The sequence below is a fragment of the Acartia tonsa genome, chromosome 10 (genome assembly GCF_053477335.1).
Source record: "Acartia tonsa isolate MP-2025a chromosome 10, ASM5347733v1, whole genome shotgun sequence".
Lineage (NCBI taxonomy): Eukaryota > Metazoa > Arthropoda > Copepoda > Calanoida > Acartiidae > Acartia > Acartia tonsa.
This window is the reverse complement of record NC_137269.1, coordinates 24,878,428-24,886,898: the sequence shown is the minus strand read 5'-3', so window position 1 is coordinate 24,886,898 and position 8,471 is coordinate 24,878,428. Positions and strand designations below refer to the sequence as shown.

The window sequence follows — 8,471 nt, the reverse complement described above, 5'->3', positions numbered from 1 at the left end:
TAATGAATGCTTTGGAATGGTTTTTATTAAATTCTTATATTCTTATATAAATATGCTTCTGAAATTATTTCAGATGATCCATCTGATTTACTAGCATCCACTCTTGATGTTACTTTGTTGTTCTGTTTGTTTTCTTTACATCTTTTAATGTGTTTGTGCTATGCTACTTTTGAATGATGTCATCATTGTTTAAAAAAAAAACAGATTTATGGCTATGAAAGTCATTTAAAATTGCTATAAGTGATATTAGACTTTTCCAAATAATATGAATCATTTCTATTTTTATAAAAATCGCAAATCTTGAGATTATATATTTATACCTACTTAAGATTTTATTTAACAAAGATGAAAGCATTCATTTAAGCATAGTTATAAATATACAATAAAGTGTATTTTCTAGTGTTTAGATAATAGGAAAACAGAAATCAAGGCAAAAATTAACATACTTAAATTCAGGAAAAGGTATAACCAACAAGCAAAATAAGTTTAAAATAAGATATGTGGGGCAAATGGAGAGGTCTTTAATTGTACTATGTGTTGCCCCCCCCCCCCCCCAACGACAGCTGAAAAACACGTACAGGTTCCGTGATTTTTTTCCCGAATTAATTTCGTTATTGGTATAAGCTGACTTAAATTAAAAAGTTTAGCATTTGATTCAATAATTACAAAGTTGCTACGCTTATTGTTACAAGAAACTTTTTCGAGTTATAAACTCTGTAAGACGATTAAACTATGTAAGATCATCTTTGGATTGTAGAAAAACTTCGCTCTGCTTCGATAGCAATTATATAAAAATAAGAAGATTCGTAGGAATAGGATTTTCCACTGATTAGCCAAAAGTTTTTTTTTGCTTAAAACAAACACGCGACAAAGAAAGTTGAATTTCACATTGAACAAGGATGACAAGCAAAGAACAAAAATCGATAATCAGACAAAGTTAGTTATAGAACAGATGTTTAGTTGTAAAAACAAAGAAAAGAAAGAGAGATAACATGCCATTATGTTGTTATAATTATTCTATTTTATTGTTGTTCTACTTATCAATGTAGTTGTCCTTGTTTTCTTACATTATAAATAATTAATATGTTTCCTTTAAATTTTTTATTAGCTATAATTAATAATATTAGATATAAAATTATTTACTGTGGAAATTTTCATGGAATGCTTTTTATAATTTTTATTTAATTTTTGAACAAAATATAAGCCTCGTTTAAAAATATTGATCGAAATAACATTATCATTGAATTTATAGGAATATTTTTCATGGATTTATTTGGTTTGAGCTTTTTTGTTGATCTGTTATGTGGTTTTTCTTCATTTCTTTGTAGAATCCTAAATAAGAAAAAAAAATTAATAAAAAAAAATAAGAGTAGCGTTATTTAATCCACGTTATTGACATAAGTTATGACGAATATACAGGATTTTTAAAATGGGGACATGGCTAGTTGCGTCGCCCTTACGGGTGGAGAGGTAAGGGAAATAGCTTAAAATAGGGGGGGGGGGGTATGGGGTTCAGCTTTTTAGGGGAGAATTCTCCTGGGGGGTGTATGATGCTACCAAGTTCCAACTCCAAATAGTTATATAACCTCCTTGGACCCATGAGTGGCTAAACTATACAGGAGATACATATTGGTTCAGCGGTTAAGGAGATCATTTGGTACACACAGACAAAGAGACAAATATACACCCTGTTATTCTTACTGATAGATTACCTAGTAATGATGACGCTTTGGTCTTGTAAGATAGAGTAATACAGGATCTTCATTATCTAAAGCAAAAATTTAATCAGCGATTTTTTTCTATCATAGGATAATGTATATACGTACGCAGAGCGCAAAGGATATTTTTGTTTTTGAATTTGGAAACATCAACATTCAACGTAATTTTATCCATTTCATCAAATTTAACTTTTTTAAAACAAATTTTTAACAATAGGTATATTTTTCAGACTTCATTAAAAAAATGATTTTCAAGTGTCTTAGCAAAAATAACAGTCTTCTAATAACCATTTTTTTTTTGTCTGAAAAAGATATTTTTATGAATCAAGAATAAAAATATTAGAATTTATAACTTTTTTAGAGGAGGGTACCACTACCCTCCCAAGAGAAATCACCCCTATAAAAAAGAAGAATCCTAGACAATTTTTTCACTTAAAAAAATTAAAGTTGAAGTGGAGTGGGTCAACTCCTCCCACACCCTTCCCTTCACGTGCTTCTGAAGGCCACTAGGGACGTACCCGCTAGTTCTTAATACAGAGTGACAGGCATACAGGCAAACAAAGTTGTAGAGATGCTACTCTCCTTAATTTCTTAACTCCTACATAGTTTATGAATATCATACTTTTTCTAGACTCACTTTAAATAATTAATATCTAAATTTTATCAAATTAGACAAAAACAAATTAATTATTCAAAAATATTTTTTTATGAATCCATATTTATAATGAAAATTAAAATAGAATATCCATTTCAATTAATTAGTTGAATTTTAGGTGGGTAGCTACTCCTTAAATAAGTTCAAAGCTTTAATAACCAACCATATGACTCCATGATTAAAGGCTATTTCGTCATATTTCTTGTTACTGCTCGCTTCGCTATTTTTGGACAAAATTGTCCTTAGCTAAACTTATTTTGATGTTGTTAGCATGTATCAAAAGGGATAAGACAATGGTAATACATAAAATTACTCCTTCTGTAAATGAAAATTAGTAGTTGAACCGTTTGGACACCTAACTTAATGAACCAAACAATCAAAAACTAATCAAGTCCCCAAAGGTGTTCAGCTAAAAAATAATAAAATGTTTTTTAAAAGGAAGGGAGGGGACATTGGGCTGTTTGTTAAACTAGTCCCCGCAGTTTTATAATAGCGTTTTCTTATTCGTTGGCTTAACAACTTTGGGGACTTTGATAATTTGAGTATAAAGTTAGGTGTCCAAACTGTTCAACTACTAATTGTAATCTCCAGAAAAGATAATTTTGTGTATCATCATTGGGGATGTCTTATCCGTTTAGCTCCCTGGTTATTAAGCTACTAAAAATGTTGAATACCGACAAAACTAACATATCAATCCTTACCTATATAATTGGCATAATTTTCTTCAACTAAATCAAAACGCCCTCCAAACCTTTCTACAGACCTGAAAATTAAAAATAAATATTTATTTAAGGGGGTTGGGGCGAAGCTTTTTCACGGCTTGTTTGAGTTTTCCTATCGATTTCAAACTTGAATGATGATTTCTGTAATAGTTAGGTACAATTTGAAAAAAAGTATCAACTCTATAATAATTAACTAAAAATCAGTATGTATATAACATAATGATTTTTTATCTTTTTTTTAATCGTATAATTATCTTAATCAATTGATGTTTTCAAATATTGATTCTTAAGACGTTAAGGCTCAATGATACAAACATAGCATATATTATAAATATAAAAATGTAAGTATTCCATATTTAGCATTTTCAGTAGTTAGTTTTTTTTGGATAATTTTCTTTCTTAAAGACTTCAGCATTCTATATTATCTTACAACTAACAAGAGGAACGCGTCTGACATGACAGCAGTAAGAAATACATTACCTTGTATTTATATTAGGAGCTTCATAACTGACTCGGATATACGGCAAATCTACACGACCTAAAATATGATTCAAATTTAGCACAGCTACTCTATAACTAGGGTATGTCCGTACAACCGTAAGTACACGTATAAACGAGAGTTGGTTGCCTGCTCGTATTTGTTTTTTTTGCGAAATTCTGGTTTTGTAGCACACGTAGATTTAAATATTTTAATACTTTTTCTTTATATCTGGTAGATTTTTGATGAATTCTAAATTAGATAAAAATATTTTTATTATGTTTTTTTTTGGGTAGGTTAGGGGTAACTAAGAGCTTGGGGACTCGCAGGGTTTCATCTCTATCCAAGGGGCTAGTTAGATAAACATATTTTCCCTTTTAAAAAAAGAGGGGGGGGGGGAGCGGGTAGAGTCTCCACTTAACAGATTTTCTAATTGCAAACCCCTTCAACCTACTCGTATCAGATTTTTATGTTTTTTCTATTAATGAATTTCATATTAACAATGTTGTTTATGACAAAATGAAACTCCATACAGATTTTTTTTATATATGTAGATTAGGATCTATCGTTATGTCCTTATATAGAAGCAATAAGATGTTTTTGTCTGTCTGTAGTTCAAGATCTCACTGACTGCTGAACTGATATAGTTCTCCTTTAGTGGACAGTAGCCGCTAGTATATAACTATAGTAAAATCTTTCTTTCTATTTGTTCGATAACGATGAAAGACAAGAAACTAATTATAGAGCAAATTTAATTTGCTCTGCTGTTTATGAGATATTTCTAAACAAACATACACACAACACACCCTAATATTAATGACAAAACTAAAAAAAACTTATGTCATTGATTATATTACGAATTAGGTTAAGTATTCTATTCTACCTACGGAACTACTCCATAATTTAATTATCAGAAAGGTTTTATAGGAAGTTAATTTTATAAGCTGGTATTGTAGATTGTTTTCAAAGTACTCTTATTTATTGGGTACGGTACAAGATAGCCTCATAGGGTTAGGCATCGTAGGGTTAAGGCCCGTAGGAGTAGCCCCCAGCAATGGTAAGTGTACCCTTAATTTACTATAAATCATTTAAAAAAAAAACATCGGGGGAGGGGGGGATTTATAGGCTTATTAGACACTTACAGGGAAAGCACCAGCCTGTCTTTTATTTTTAGCTTTAGTTCTGTGGATTTTATTATCCTTGTTGTCATCATATACACAAAAAATGTCAGAAATTAATTTGATACTTTCATAGAATCATCTATTATTTATTAACACTTAGCCCTCTTGAATAAGAACGAGATCACTTTTATTTATCAGGAAGTTACTTTTTTACATTACAAACAATGATGACAATATTAATAAATAGCAAAACTCAAAAGAAGATTTTTAGAGCATAGGATATATGTATTAGTAGAATATTTGCAAGAAATCTTTTGTAGCTGGACAAAGTGTCTAAAAAAATTAGCCTTGTGACGTCATAAAATTTTCTAATTTAAGCTTTTAGGCTTATTTGCTTCCATTCCTCTCCTAGATACTTTGGGTGCAGCCGCTGAAATGGTTTTAGGTTTTTTTTTCAACACAACCCTTGACTTGAAAAAAATCCCTTTGACATGTATGATAATGTCATATTTACGTTGATATTATTTAGAATTTAGTCCAATAACATGACTATACATAAAGAGTATCAAAGATGACAGCTGAAATATGAATGAAAATATTTATGTACTTTGAAATGAAATAATTAAAGTTTAGTTATGTATATAAATTTGAAATCAAAACCACTAGCAAAATTAAAATTCTAAGAATCCTTAAAATTCATATTAAATTCCGTATACATATGTATTCCGTGTACTTTTGTATATAAAGGTGTTATTAAATTCATGGTCGGCAGCTTCATTCGCATTCAGCCGCGTAGTTTTTATAACCCACCGATTTAGCTGCAGCCGCCAAATTTAAGGTCAGTCTAAGACAGTCGCAGCAACACGGTTTTTCGTAGCTGCAATTAGATGCAAAAGTTCTCGAAACTTGAATTGCAACAGCTACAAACCGCGCGGATTTGAGATAACTTAGAAGCTTGTAGAAAGAGAAACTGCATTTACCCCCAGCTGCTGCAGCAAACTTAAATTTGGCCACTTTTATTCGCGGCCACCCTCAGCCTCACTTAGTCTATTAGGTTAAGCAACGCCGCAGCCATCCCTAGCTGTATTAAAATTTGAATTGAACCGCAGATTTTTTAGCGCGTCTGCCGACCCCTGATGAAAATTAAGTGAAACCATTGAATAAATCGTTATAAAAGAACTTTGTAAAAAAACAAACAAGAATGACAACATTTATAAGAGCACAGAAAAACAATAGAAAAAAAACTATTATATGATCTCAGGGTTAAATTGAAGTACAACCCAAAATACCGATGATGAAATTCATAACACCTCCTGTCGATTACAAATAGTGGTTGAAACTGTTGTACACATAACTTAACAAATTAAAATTCAATAAAGACTCCAAGCCGACAAACAAAAAAAAATTATAAAACTTCTGGACTACTGTAATAAACAGCCCAATGTCCCCTCCCTTCCTGATATTATTCACAACTCGATACAAAATAAGTAATTAGCAAAATGACTTAAAATTGATCTAAGATAGCAGCATAGTAAAAGATTAGAGTGGGCATGAACTATATGTAACTCTGCCCAAAGGGTGATGACCCTGTCCTGATTATTGTAAAACTTGGGCAAGGGAGTTTTCTGGATTATATATATATTTTTATATGTATTTATTATATTAGCAGAGTAAATACGTTTTTCGTCATACATATATCTGATGTGTTTTTTTAGAGCAGCCCGACAGACCAAGTAAATAGTATGTCAAATGAATAAATTCTGTCTTCTATCTCGAATAGCAGCTAAAATATTCATATTCCCCAAATAGTGTTTCGTACAAATATACAGACGGACATATGGACAGACGATTGGATGGCATGTACTCGGACGTATGGACAATGACATATAATATAGAATTATTCACCACAAAAAAGTTTATAATGGATCACAACGTCCCTTTACAAAAATACTAAAAAAACATTGTTTATATTTTGTAAAACATTTGCGGAAAGTAAAACCAAACCTCTAGGATCGTAGTACAGGTTTTGTGACTGGACGGAAGTTAAGATGACAGCCAGGCATATTACTAGACAACTTTGCATGACTTCCTACAGAGTGAAACATCTCAGAGGTTTAGACACCTTTATATACTCAGGTTGCTCTGTGGCGGTGTACAAACAAAACGGTAACTTATTTTAATTAGCTACATTTTTTTGGTAGTGCAGTAGCGTTTTACATTTTGGCTAACCGTCAAAAAGGCCTTTTAAGGTAATAATTGCCTTAAATTCACTACAATGGGTGTGCAAAAATGGGAATTATGACACATGTTTTATTTACAGAATATGCCTTAATAAATAAGAGAGAGAGAGAGAGATAGTGTGTGTGAGAGAGAGAGAGAGAGAGAGAGAGAAAAAAGAGGAAAAAGTAAGAGAAATAAACAAAATTTAGAAATGATGTGAGTTTTTCTAATGTGCTAATTTAAAATATTGTCTGTATTGTATAAATATCTTATCCATTACTCTTACATGAAGTGTCATTACTGTCACAAAAAATATATAATATTATGAAACAATCAGAGCTGGATCTTTAAATCACAGCAATGCCACAGCCGATGTCTCTAGCGAGCTGATTTTGAAAACGGCTCACCTTTCTTTAAATCAAAATGGCAGTTGTGAACCGGGAAACATTTTGAAATAACCCAACGGCTCACCTCTGAAATTTTTATTTAAAGATCCATGTTTTATTGGCAACACTGGCAGTGGCAATGGCATCTGCAATGGCAGTGGAATCTGCAGTAGCAGTTGGTAGCACTAAATGATTTAAAGATCCAGCTCATAACATCTAGAACAACAGTACACATTTATATTTTTCCATTACACTGAAACTCCTCTATAATAAGGTTCCTATACATATTTATATTTTTTGCTGTTGTAGAAAATAATCGGAAATGATAACATACCACTATACCTATATGTCTACGACCAAGTTTATGAACCAATTTCAACCAAAGTATTACAGTATTACCTTCATTGAAGGTAGCCTGATTATCCAATGTTACAACTAGTTTGAATTACTTAAGGAACCAGGTATTAAAACCTCAAGAAATTACTCTGATGCATCCTTTTCGGTGTCTCCACAAAACCAGAAAATATTTTCAAAAATAAAAACTAAACAGTTAATAATCATTAATTTTTGATTTTTATTATTGTGTCACTAATGGATTTAATTGCCCTTGTTAATATACAAAAAAATTAATGGTTTATTCAGGGTTTTTATTTCATTTTATAATATGATAAATTCAATTTAGAATTATTTAGTTGTTTTATATTCCACTTATTAGTTAAATCATGAATGTATATAAAATAATAAAACGTTTTTATTTATTCATTTTTAATAAAAAGTATTGGGGCCCTGCAGGGTTAGAGCGGTCAATACTATCAATAATTTTTTTTTCTCAAAGATTGAAAATAAGAGAATGAGGTATGCTTAACAGGGGTACATCTTAAGATTAAATCTTGGTAACTGAACCAACTGGGCTCTACTGTATTATTCAGAGATGACAGATACTGGTCCTGTGCTTGTTTTAAGGAACAAATTAACCTTCCCCCATTATTTCTTGTATGAGGTGCAACTTTCTTTGATCTATCCCCTCAAAGCCACTAGTATAACATCAAATAATATTTAAAACAAAGATAAAAATCTGAAGGTGCGGTTGCCGAACCCTGCCTAAGCATTATGAATATTATGAATTATTAATTCTTATTCTTAAATTTTTTTTCATTTTTTCTTTTGCAAT

The 8,471-nt window shown here is 31.1% G+C and overlaps 1 long non-coding RNA gene across 1 annotated transcript; it reads right to left on the bottom strand.

Annotated features, from left to right (window-relative positions):
- Nucleotides 1-1,086: 1,086 nt before the first annotated feature.
- Nucleotides 1,087-6,794, bottom strand: LOC145330658 (uncharacterized). Its single transcript, XR_013883541.1, has 5 exons — nt 6,699-6,794; nt 3,576-3,633; nt 3,075-3,136; nt 1,713-1,768; nt 1,087-1,332 (listed from the first exon to the last, which is right to left on the bottom strand). It is a non-coding gene; the product is annotated as an uncharacterized LOC145330658 (long non-coding RNA).
- Between the last annotated feature and the right edge of the window lie 1,677 nt (nt 6,795-8,471).